General features: G+C 34.6%; 1 protein-coding gene across 3 annotated transcripts in view; it reads right to left on the bottom strand.

Moving 5' to 3' along the window:
* Positions 1–11,821, bottom strand: part of arhgap24 (Rho GTPase activating protein 24) — a 139,047-nt gene extending 127,226 nt beyond the window's left edge. For 2 of the 3 annotated variants that reach the window (XM_073871465.1, XM_073871464.1), the window contains exon 1: positions 11,380–11,821. The gene's annotated coding sequence lies outside the window, so the exon portion shown is untranslated. The remainder of the gene's footprint in view (positions 1–11,379) is intronic. The other variant, XM_073871466.1, reaches the window with a different exon arrangement.
* Between the last annotated feature and the right edge of the window lie 560 nt (positions 11,822–12,381).

Here is a 12,381-nt window from a genome sequence, read left to right as displayed (position 1 = left end):
ATTGTTAGTCATAGATGTTAAAGTATTAGTCCAAATTCGATGGTTAACATAGAACAGAATTAGGTATTCAACTTACAATCTACAATGATTTTTCACATAATGTATTGACAGTACAAATCTTATTGTGAAGTGTCTTAAAATTACCATTTATATTGCTGTACAATACCTTTGATGTGCATATCGTCCGCGGGAAGACGCGCTGATTACAGTCTACACGCTAATGTTGTGATCAATATATAGCATACGTTTTTTGAAGGGTTACGAATCAAAACCACTCACCCATCGCGTAAAAACACAAGCAGGATCAGAATCTCTGTCTAGTTAAATGTTGTCGCGAAGCTCTCTCCATCCAGATAATGCAACACCAAATTGATCCTCGTTCTTTTTCTCGTTTTGTTCCAAACTCTTCTTGGGTCGTTTGGTTGGCCCGCTTACGGGAGCTGTCTTTGCTGACACAACCAGCGGCAGACGGTAAAGAGTAATCCATAAGTCCATAAGCAAGCGCGTAGCCCGACAGGCGCTAACGCATAGTTCCGCATTTGTCCACGACACTGGCTGCGTCCGAAAACTCAAGCCAGTGACTTGTTGCCTCACTGCCTCATGAGAAAATGACTTCCGAGGCATGAAGGCAGCTCAGAGAAAGGCTTTCGGACGCACTTCAAAGGCAGCGTGTTTGAAATATAAACAGAGAGCGCCTTTGTGATAACTAATCACATATTTGAAAACTACAATACTAATTTCTTCCTAGAAATGCAAATAAAATGTGTAAAAAGTGAAAATATACCTTTATTTACACAAAATTTGTTCTCCAGTCGCTTCCTTGGCCGCCATTTTATTTTTTCGAACTCGACCACTGTTGTCATGTGGTTTTTACGTCAGTAAAGTCGGTGACAAAGGGTAACGTGGATATTAACGTCATCATTGACAGGAGACTGCACTGCCCCGTGTCAATAGTGGTTTTTGGACATTTTACTGCAAATATCTTACAAATAGCACCTTTAAATATTTTTCAACCTTGATGGCATGTAAGCGTAATCATAAAAAATAATACTAATATATATATATATATATATATATATATATATATATATATATATATATATATATATATATATATATATATATATATATATATATATATATATAAAATAAATAAATAAATCAATATATATATATATATCAATATATATATATATATATATATATATATATATATATATATATCAATATATATATATATCAATATATATATATATATATATATATATATATATATATATATATATATATATATATATATATATATATTTATTTATATATATATTTATTTATTTATTTATTTATTTATTTATTTTTAAATAAATTGTTATAATATTTTATAATGTAATAAAATATTTTTTATAATGTAAAGTTTTGTAATATTTGTCCTGACATATGCTGAAAACAACTCTTTGAAAAATCTTTGAAAAATTATGTAAAAATGTAGGTAAAAAAATCATACACTAAACTAGATAGATCCAAAAAAATTTATGAATATATGTATATTTTAATAAAAAAAAAATAGTTAAACCAGACCGGTTACACCACATTGACATTTTTGCAATTATCCCCCAAATATTCTTTCAAAACGAAATAAAACCAGAAATTTTAGATTTGGTCCTCCAAAAAGAGAATGTATGCAAGTTTTAAATTTAATTGAACAATACGGACACAAAATAATTAGCGTCACGTCATAAAACCATGTATCATTTAGGTACAGATATGCATGCGGTATCAATATGCAAATATGCATCCCTGAATGATAAAACCATGGTATTTATGGCAAAACCATAGTTGAGATATTTCAGAATCTCAGATGAAACATTAAAACATTTCAATGCCCTTTTGTGACAATTTTTGGCTTATAATGTATGAATGCTACATTTTTTCTAAAGGTCAATTTTCCTACATTTATGATCCTTCTCTAAAGTTTCATATCTTCAAGCCCTTCGGGTATTCCAAGATTAACGTGCACATTCTCCAAAACAGTTGCAGATAATTCAAAAGCCTGCTAGTAATCCAGGACCGTGGTTCCTGTTTTTATCAGAAAAACATAGTTCCTTCTTACTTTTTTAAGCAGTTGGATAAACAAGTGAAGAAATTACAGACTTACAGTTCATTTGAGAGTCAAATCTACAGATAATGTTTATTCCTTATGGGATAATTTACACAAAATGAAAATTTGCTTATAATTTTCTCATTCACACTCTTAGAAATAAAGCTACAAAATCTGTATATCTGACTATATATTTTTCTATTTTTAGCTGAAACCGTGTTACTTGGTTATTCGTAATATTCAAGTCCAGAGGTGTGAGTTCTTTGAGTCATAAAAAGCAGATCAGCCAACACAAAACTAATCCCTACGGCTCCTGACCTCCTATTTTATAAAGTAAAATGATCAGCCTGTGCAAGAAACTAAACATTATTTGCAACATTATAACCTGGAGCCACAGGGATTCATTTTGTGCTGCTTGTATCTGCATTTTTTTTACTTTTTATGAATTTTATGAATCATCGGGGATCATGGGTTTCAGCTAAAAATCATTTTTACTATATATACTAAAAAGAAAATGTCACATACAGTATATCTCAGGCAGCCTGCGGGTTGAGTAAATAACGTTCATTATTTCTATGAACTATATGTCCATTTTCAAGCAGAGATCCAGCGTTTTGATAAATCATGTATAAAATAACTCCTTATATTCACAGATCATCTGAAATGTATGACCTGGACACCTGTGTTGTCTTTGCTGCTATATGTGTTAAAGCCGTCTGTTCCTCTGCGTTCCCTACAGAAACTGCAGCAGGACTAAGAAAGCAATAAAGTTTCTCTAACTCTGACATTAAAATGCAGATCCAGTCACCACCGCAGACTTCAGCCAATGACACACACTTCATTAATCATTCCCGATCAATCTCGGAGAGGAAATAAGCCTTTCTAGATGAGAACAAGTAAACAATGGCATTTATTCTGTTGGTCGATGTAAAGATCGACTTGGCAGATGCTTCTAGTCACTGGCTTTCATCAAAACGGACAGAAATGTTCTTGCTTAAACATGGATGTATGCCAGTATCGATCATGCACTGAAACACGATTTGAACATTCTGCTCAGGTCTGCTTTCATGTCTAATTGAAATCGGGATGTTTATGACAATGTTTGGCTGGTAGTGCTTGCTGGCACTAAACTGAGGAATACATCACAGTAGTTTTCTGTAACAGGCACTTCAATCACATTTATAAAGTTTTTCCTTGGGCACCAAAGCCATAAAAGAAGCAAAAAATGAGCGGTCCTTTCAAAAATGACATTTCTGCCATCACTACCATCATTCTTCCATAGGATGCAAACGAAGACAATGCATGGTTACTTTAATTCACATCCACTGTTTAAATAAGAAGCCTTAACTTTCTTTAAAGTTGCATTTTGCGCTGACATGAATGATGAGCTTTTGTTAAGCTAGACAAAAAGAGTAACTGAGCATTCCTCTGCCCTCCATTGTGAGCGTTCCTCTACCTGTTAGCTTAATTTAGCATCTAGTCAGCTCCAGGTCTTTTTGCTTGCATTGTGTGTTTACTCTCTACATGGGAATGCGATGGGGCTGGGCACACAGATCAGGCCTCCGTGTTTGACATGGCTTTGTTTGCCCCTTTTACAGCTTTAAAGGGTTTGTGTTCCCACCACTTTCCCCAATTCATCTATACATAAAGCAGAGAGCTGCCCACCTTAGCAATGTTTTAGGGATTATGGGTGTGTTCCTAATACAAAGACTGTTACAAACATGATGGTAGGCCATGTTTTGCAGATTTGTCTCACAACGCTTAGGTTGCTTAGCAACGGCAGACGCTACGGGAGCACCCAAGCATTTTGGAAAGAAGGAGGAAAGCGGCGTGGTCGCGTTTTAGACGTGAAATGTGAAGTGCACCTTATACTCTTTATAAAGGTCCTAATATGTGGGTCAGTGACAAAAATGGTTTGGCAAAATGAGAATTCAAAAATCTTCTTAAAATCACGCATCAGGGTTATTTGAATGCACATGGTGTATTTATGTTAATTTTATGCAATAAAAAATTACATTTGCACCATTTTTATGAAAGTTAAGACTGAATGGACCTGAAAATGTTAAATGGTGTAACCACCAATTGTGCCAAAGAATAATAATTATTAAAGGTGGAATTTGTAGAATTTCGTAGGCGCCAAAACACAATAACATCAAATGACGTTGTTTAATGATGCTCTGAAGCAGCGTGGAATTATGGGATTTGAAGTCTTTAACTCAACCGCTGATGGCCATCAATCAGACGCGAACGAGAAATCACGTTGACGGATAAGGTAATCAAGTCTTATAAATGTTGATTTTTTATAAATGTTTGATGACATTGTTTATTTCATTATGTAAGTTTATATGTGATGTTCAGAACGAAATTGTTAGTCATAGATGTTAAAGTATTAGTCCAAATTCGATGGTTAACATAGAACAGAATTAGGTATTCAACTTACAATCTACAATGATTTTTCACATAATGTATTGACAGTACAAATCTTATTGTGAAGTGTCTTAAAATTACCATTTATATTGCTGTACAATACCTTTGATGTGCATATCGTCCGCGGGAAGACGCGCTGATTACAGTCTACACGCTAATGTTGTGATCAATATATAGCATACGTTTTTTGAAGGGTTACGAATCAAAACCACTCACCCATCGCGTAAAAACACAAGCAGGATCAGAATCTCTGTCTAGTTAAATGTTGTCGCGAAGCTCTCTCCATCCAGATAATGCAACACCAAATTGATCCTCGTTCTTTTTCTCGTTTTGTTCCAAACTCTTCTTGGGTCGTTTGGTTGGCCCGCTTACGTGAGCTGTCTTTGCTGACACAACCAGCGGCAGACGGTAAAGAGTAATCCATAAGTCCATAAGCAAGCGCGTAGCCCGACAGGCGATAACGCATAGTTCCGCATTTGTCCACGACACTGGCTGCGTCCGAAAACTCAAGCCAGTGACTTGTTGCCTCACTGCCTCATGAGAAAATGACTTCCGAGGCATGAAGGCAGCTCAGAGAAAGGCTTTCGGACGCACTTCAAAGGCAGCGTGTTTGAAATATAAACAGAGAGCGCCTTTGTGATAACTAATCACATATTTGAAAACTACAATACTAATTTCTTCCTAGAAATGCAAATAAAATGTGTAAAAAGTGAAAATATACCTTTATTTACACAAAATTTGTTCTCCAGTCGCTTCCTTGGCCGCCATTTTATTTTTTCGAACTCGACCACTGTTGTCATGTGGTTTTTACGTCAGTAAAGTCGGTGACAAAGGGTAACGTGGATATTAACGTCATCATTGACAGGAGACTGCACTGCCCCGTGTCAATAGTGGTTTTTGGACATTTTACTGCAAATATCTTACAAATAGCACCTTTAAATATTTTTCAACCTTGATGGCATGTAAGCGTAATCATAAAAAATAATACTAATATATATATATATATATATATATATATATATATATATATATATATATATATATATATATATATATATATATATATATATATATATATATATATATATATATATATATATATAAAATAAATAAATAAATCAATATATATATATATATCAATATATATATATATATATATATATATATATCAATATATATATATATCAATATATATATATATATATATATATATATATATATATATATATATATATATATATATATATTTATTTATATATATATTTATTTATTTATTTATTTATTTATTTATTTTTAAATAAATTGTTATAATATTTTATAATGTAATAAAATATTTTTTATAATGTAAAGTTTTGTAATATTTGTCCTGACATATGCTGAAAACAACTCTTTGAAAAATCTTTGAAAAATTATGTAAAAATGTAGGTAAAAAAATCATACACTAAACTAGATAGATCCAAAAAAATTTATGAATATATGTATATTTTAATAAAAAAAAAATAGTTAAACCAGACCGGTTACACCACATTGACATTTTTGCAATTATCCCCCAAATATTCTTTCAAAACGAAATAAAACCAGAAATTTTAGATTTGGTCCTCCAAAAAGAGAATGTATGCAAGTTTTAAATTTAATTGAACAATACGGACACAAAATAATTAGCGTCACGTCATAAAACCATGTATCATTTAGGTACAGATATGCATGCGGTATCAATATGCAATTTTGAGGTATAATATGAACTCTTTTGGCGCAAATGTGTAGTTTTTGAAAGGGTACTGACCCAGTGACAGCTAGGGACCATTTTTCTGACTCTCATTTATTTATCAAACAAGTGTTAAGATCAGTGCATCATTAATCAGCAGTTTTCAGTAGGTTTATGTGTGTGTGTCCATATGTGTGATCTAAAACAAGCACGTCTGAGGCATTACTCCTGCCATCTGTCTGTCTGTATGTCTGACAGCTGTTGGTCTGCGACTCCTGACTGCTACCGGCGTCTGTAATGCTGAGGGCAGCAGTCAACCAAACTGAGCGTGAAACACACCGCCCTGTCATGTGATTGTGATGTCATAATAACACACACTGTCCAATCAGCTCGCGATGACATCAGGGAGCCCGTTTCAAAACAAATACTTCCATTTCCAAAGTCTTTGCATTCATTTTGTTTCACTACAGCAGCTATTTAGAGAGATGTATATTTAGATGGTGTTTTATCATGTACTACCCGCAATCTTAAAAAAAAATGCTGGGCTGTGGTTGTTTCAACCCATGGCTGGGTAAAATACAGTATGGATGTGGACAAACCCAACTGTTGGCCTATAAAATGTCTTTTTTTGACCCAACCATGGGTTGAACCAAACCAGCATTTTTAGAATTTGTTTTTTGTTGGGAAGATCTAAAAAAACAACAACAGTAAAGTATTATTTTGGATAAACTATGTATAGAAATGAATGAGTTGTTTTCTTTGTAAGACCTGTTGACAACACATTTTTTATATAAAATCCCCTCGTATGATCCAACATCTGTGCAAAACCACATGTGGGCATATGATTTTCTGACTCATTCAGGGAAATTTCAACAGAAGTGCCTGCTACTGTAATCCACAGGGGCATCTCATGGAGAGACAACGGTCGATATAAATAGAAAACCTACTGTAGTGGCAACCTGTAATGAATAGAATTTCTGATTGGGTTTATATATTCACTGCTGGGTTTGACCTTGACTATAAAAAGCACTTAAAAGTAAAATCAGAAAGTCTCCAATAGTTAATAGACAGCAAGATACTGTATCACAGTATTTACACATATATTTAAAATGAAGATTCTTCATGCCAAATAAGAACCATTTTTGGCTGCATAGTTCCATAAATAAACATTTAACATCTAAAGAACCTTTCTGTTTCAAAAAATAGTAAAAAAAGTTCCTTAAATTATTCAAAGGTAAGTAAGAAATGGTTCTTCTATGACCTTTGACTGGATGGTTTTTATATGATATTGCTGTGAGGAACCTTTTAAGCACCTTTCTTTTTAAAAGTGCCTTACTTTCCGGACTATAAGCTGCACCAAAGTCATTCAAAAATGCGTCATTAAAATAAGACAAAATAACATATATAAGTCACAGTGGACCATACGTTGCATTTATTTAGGAAATTATTTCACAAAATCCAAGCCGAAGAACAGACATTTAATCTGGAAAGACAAGTTATTCAACTAAACAATAGCAGACAGAACAGCAGGCTGAATAGATGTCTGTACGTTAAAGTAATATTATCAGTTTTTTAAACGATAAATCATAGCATACAGAACTTACCTGGAAGGTTGAATAGGCTAAATTAACCGAACAAGCCAACTAGCGTGAAGTTCGCAGACTCGTCATTCCACAATTCAGAATCCATTGAATTACAAAAATACAGGCGCAGCATATGGCGGACTCTTGCGGCTGTAGACAGTAATGTTGTCTCTTGCCTCATAAATGTCAAAATTAATTTATACTGACTTAAAAGGCACACCTGACTATAAGACGCAGCACCAGCCAAGTTATGAAAAAAACGCGGCTTATAGAGCGAAAAATACGGTGTATGCAAATTGAAACCCAATTTAGTAACCATATTAATCGGAAATGTATGAGTTTTATTACAAAACCTTATCTTTAAAGTATTATAGGAGAAACCTCTGGGGTTAATTCTAAGTTTGATAATTAAATAATTAAAGGCGCTCTAAGCGAATCTGTGAGACGTCACTTTTTGTTGATGTTTGAACTGTTTTCAAACAAACGGAGCGTAGCTAACTTCTCCCCCTCCCTTCCGTGCTTTCATGAACGCGCCCAAACCCAACCTTAAATCATTCTTGTCGTTAATTGGATGGAACACTTTGTTACAGTTTCTGTTTGGTTTGGTCACTTTGTTTTTATTGCAGTTTGTGGAGCCTGGGCTGGTTACAGAGATTGCGTTTTATTACAGTTTGATCAGCGGACAGGCAGCAAGCAGATAGTGAGATGATGTTTGTTGTATGTAACAAAAAATGTTTTATGGTCTAAAATGCGTGAATTCACTTAGAGCACCTGGGGGTCTATAGTAAAGTCCCCCAAAAGTAAAACTGATACAGTCACAGACATACAGAACATAGGATACATCATCATCCAATGGCTTTCTGAACTGTGTGTTCCTGACCTCAATCCTATTGAGATGCTATGGCATGACCTTAAAAAGGCGGTTCATGCTCGAAAACCCTCCAATGTGGCTGAATTACAATAATGTAACAAACTCATTTCAAGTTATCGTATACACTTGTTTGCAGTTGTTGCTGCAAATGGTGACCCAACCAATTATTAGATTTAGGGAGCAAGCACTTTTTCACACATGGCCATGTGGGTTTGGATATTGTTTTTCCTTCAAAATAAAAACCTTCATTTAAAAACTACATGTTGTGTTATCTTTGATTAATATTTAAATTTGTTTGATGATCTGAAACTTTAAAATGTGACAAACATGCAAAAAATAACTAAATAAAAAAATAAGGAAGGGGGCCAACACTTTTTCACACCCCTGTACTGTATATGCATCTCAAAGTCTATAATCTCATCATCTCTCCTCTCTCTCTCTCTCTCTCTCTCTCTCTCTCTCCTCAGATAACACATTAGATTCAAAAGCAATGAACTGAATCAGTATAAGAAGGATATATTTATACACAGACAAGAACTTTCACGAATAAACTTTACTTAAAGATATAGTTCACTGAAATATTAAAACTCATTCTCATGTTGTTTGAACCCCCAATGCATTTCTTTGTTCTTCATAACCCAAATGAACCCAAATTTAGTGTCCATTTTCTAGTGCTGGGGTTTTCTGGTTATTATGGGAGTGGTGACCCATATTGGTGACCGAGGTGGACCCATAGTTGCCAGAAAAATGTTCAAGCTTTAAAATGACCCAAATGTGTTAAAGGAACAGTATGTAAGAAATTTATATCAATGAATCATAAAATGGCCCTGATATGTCACTAGACATTAAGAAATCATTTTCATTTCAAATACTTATACCACTGACAACAGTGTTATGGCCAGGATATTGTCATTTAAAAAGTGGAGTTGCAGCCCTCAACTGATGTTTATGTTGTCATGTTGTGTATTGGCCACTAGTTGTGTGATTGCAGAACCAGTTTTAGCCACAAGTTTTGTGATTGCAATACCAGTTTTGGCTACAATCCTACATTCTGTTCCTTTAAATAAATAACTCTACTTGACTTGTGTCATATATTTTGATTGTCCTGAGGACATTTATACCCTTCTACTTTTACGTTGTGAAAGAGAGACAACACTTAAAAAAACTGCATTTGGTTTCTGAAGAAAAAGAAAGAGGTTGTAAACGATGTAAGGGTGAGTAAATAGTGTGATGACTATGCAGAAACTAAATATACTTAAAAAAGTTCCTTAAATTATTTAAAGGTAAGAAAGAAATGGTTCGTCTATGACCTTTGACTGAATGGTTCTTTGAGGAACCAAAAAAATGGTTCTTCTATGAAATTGCTGTGAAGAACCTTTTCTTGAAGTGAAATGAACCCCCAATGCATTTCTTTGTTCTTCATAACCCAAATGCACATTTTTAGTGTTGGGGTTTTCTGGTTATTATGGGAGTGGTGACCTATAATGGTGACCCAAGCTTTAAAATTACCCGAATGTGTTAAATAAATAACTCCACTCGACTTGTGTCATATATTTTGATTGTCCTGAGGACATTTACTCTTCTGCTTTCAACACTTTTTAAAAAATACTGCATTTGGTTTTTATTAAGAAAAAGAAAGAGGTTTCAAACGACATAATAAATAGTCTGATGACTATGCAGAAACTAAATATACTTGTAATCTCATGTGCCTTTTTGAAAATTGTTAAAGGGAGCTCAAGAAATTAACTTGTGCTCAGATTTGCCAAGACACCCAATTAAATTGTTGCCTTGGTGCCTTTTTATTTCTCCTAAAGAGGAACTAGAGACAAATTTGGCACTGAAAACATAACCGAGAACTCCATTAAATCACCTGAGATAACATCTGATAAACATTTTCCTCCGGATGCCCACAAGTGTTTTAACAAAAAGACGCTCTGCGCTTGAATGCAAAAGAGGAACATCTGTGCTATTTTAACAGTTCTCCGAGAAACCAGCAACACTTCTGCAAATTTCTTCATCCTATTAAGAACAGCTGTAGAAATGTGACCCTTGTTTTGTCGGCCAGTGAAGTCTATGGCATTTGGGCAAGCATTTGGATTTACACAAATACATTAGCTGACGAATACCATGCCCTAATTATTAAGTTAAATAAATGAGGGAATACTAATACTTAAATTTCTTTTAATTATTAGTAATTTTTCCTTGCTTTGTAATCACATATACAGGTACGATCATAAAAAGCACATCTACAACATACAATATGATATACAAATACAGTATAATATTTCGAATGTTGCAATGATTGATATTTTCTGTACATAAATGATAATTCATGGTTTATATTGGGTGGCTTAAATGGCAACCAGCGTGTTTACAACAGAAATAGAAAAAGTGACTGATAAAACAAAAATAAGATTTAACTACAGCACACACACAATGATTATATTTAATTATGTGTTTAGTGGCTATGGCAGACATGAACACATACATACGCAAGATCTCTGGATCCACATCAGTTACAAATGATGAGAAACATGTTCTTTAAAGCAAACTAATCTTTACATGATGACAGCCTGACAAAACACGCGCACACAGAAACACAGACACATTAATTATGGGAAACACTTGCATACAAACAGCCAACTTTATATCAACATAAACATTACACAAAATACTGAAAACATGACCTTACTCTTACCCTTAAAAATGAGATCCAAGACAGATCCGGCAAAAGGAAGAAAATCCAAGATTCACACTGTGACTCCAAGATTCAATCCAGTCCAACACCAGTGCATTACTGAATCAAAGAAAAACAGCCCGATAAAAAGTCTGCCGCTGTATCCATAAAATCACTGAGATCCATGGGGCAGTCGTGAACAGAATACAGAACTGTCATAAACTTTTCCCCTGACTGCTCACACCATCTGCATGCAGGGGTCTCTGGGGGAAACCACAGCCTCCCTTCGTTCTCAGGACATCCACGGGGGCTCTGAGCTCAACCCCTAAACATACACAAAACACACACACGACTGCCGAATGCTAACAAGAGAGTCTTTACATACACATACTACATGAGCCCTGCCGATAATGCTGTCTCTCTCTCTCTCACACACCGCAGACTACTGCGAGCGACCTCTGAGAGAGAAAGAGAGAGAGAGATTGGGTGAGAGAGAGAGAGAGATTGGGTGAGAGAGATTGGTTCAAGAAGTGTGAGAGGAGCTTAGTTTCAGATTCCACACGCATATGCATGCTCTCTCTCTCTCTCTCTCTCTGTCTATATACAGTCCACACATGCTCTATCTACAAACCACAAAAACACAGTGTGCTTCCTCACATGCAGATATAGATAAACACTCACATGCAAAATAAAGTATAGCAACTTATATGACGCAAAAACCACACATAACATGTCCGATACTATCATGTCAATCCAAAGCCTTATGACTGTCCAATGTTGACATTGTAATTCACAATAATATTAAATAGTTTTAAACACAGACAAATGTCAATGTGTGATGTGATAACACCCGTCAACTTACAAACAAACATCAACAAACACGCAACACATACAATTGTGCAAACCTATGCTGTTAGTCAGGCACTAAAAACAGATGAAGAAAGAGTCAGGTGTAGATAAAACTCAAGCATGCTTCGTAGATTTCATCAAAAGGGGACAAATATTATCATGAGCAGTAAGAAG

This window comes from Misgurnus anguillicaudatus, chromosome 9 (assembly GCF_027580225.2).
Source record: "Misgurnus anguillicaudatus chromosome 9, ASM2758022v2, whole genome shotgun sequence".
Taxonomy (NCBI): Eukaryota; Metazoa; Chordata; class Actinopteri; order Cypriniformes; family Cobitidae; genus Misgurnus; species Misgurnus anguillicaudatus.
Note: the sequence above shows the minus strand (reverse complement) of the source record. Positions and strands in the feature narration are given on the sequence as shown.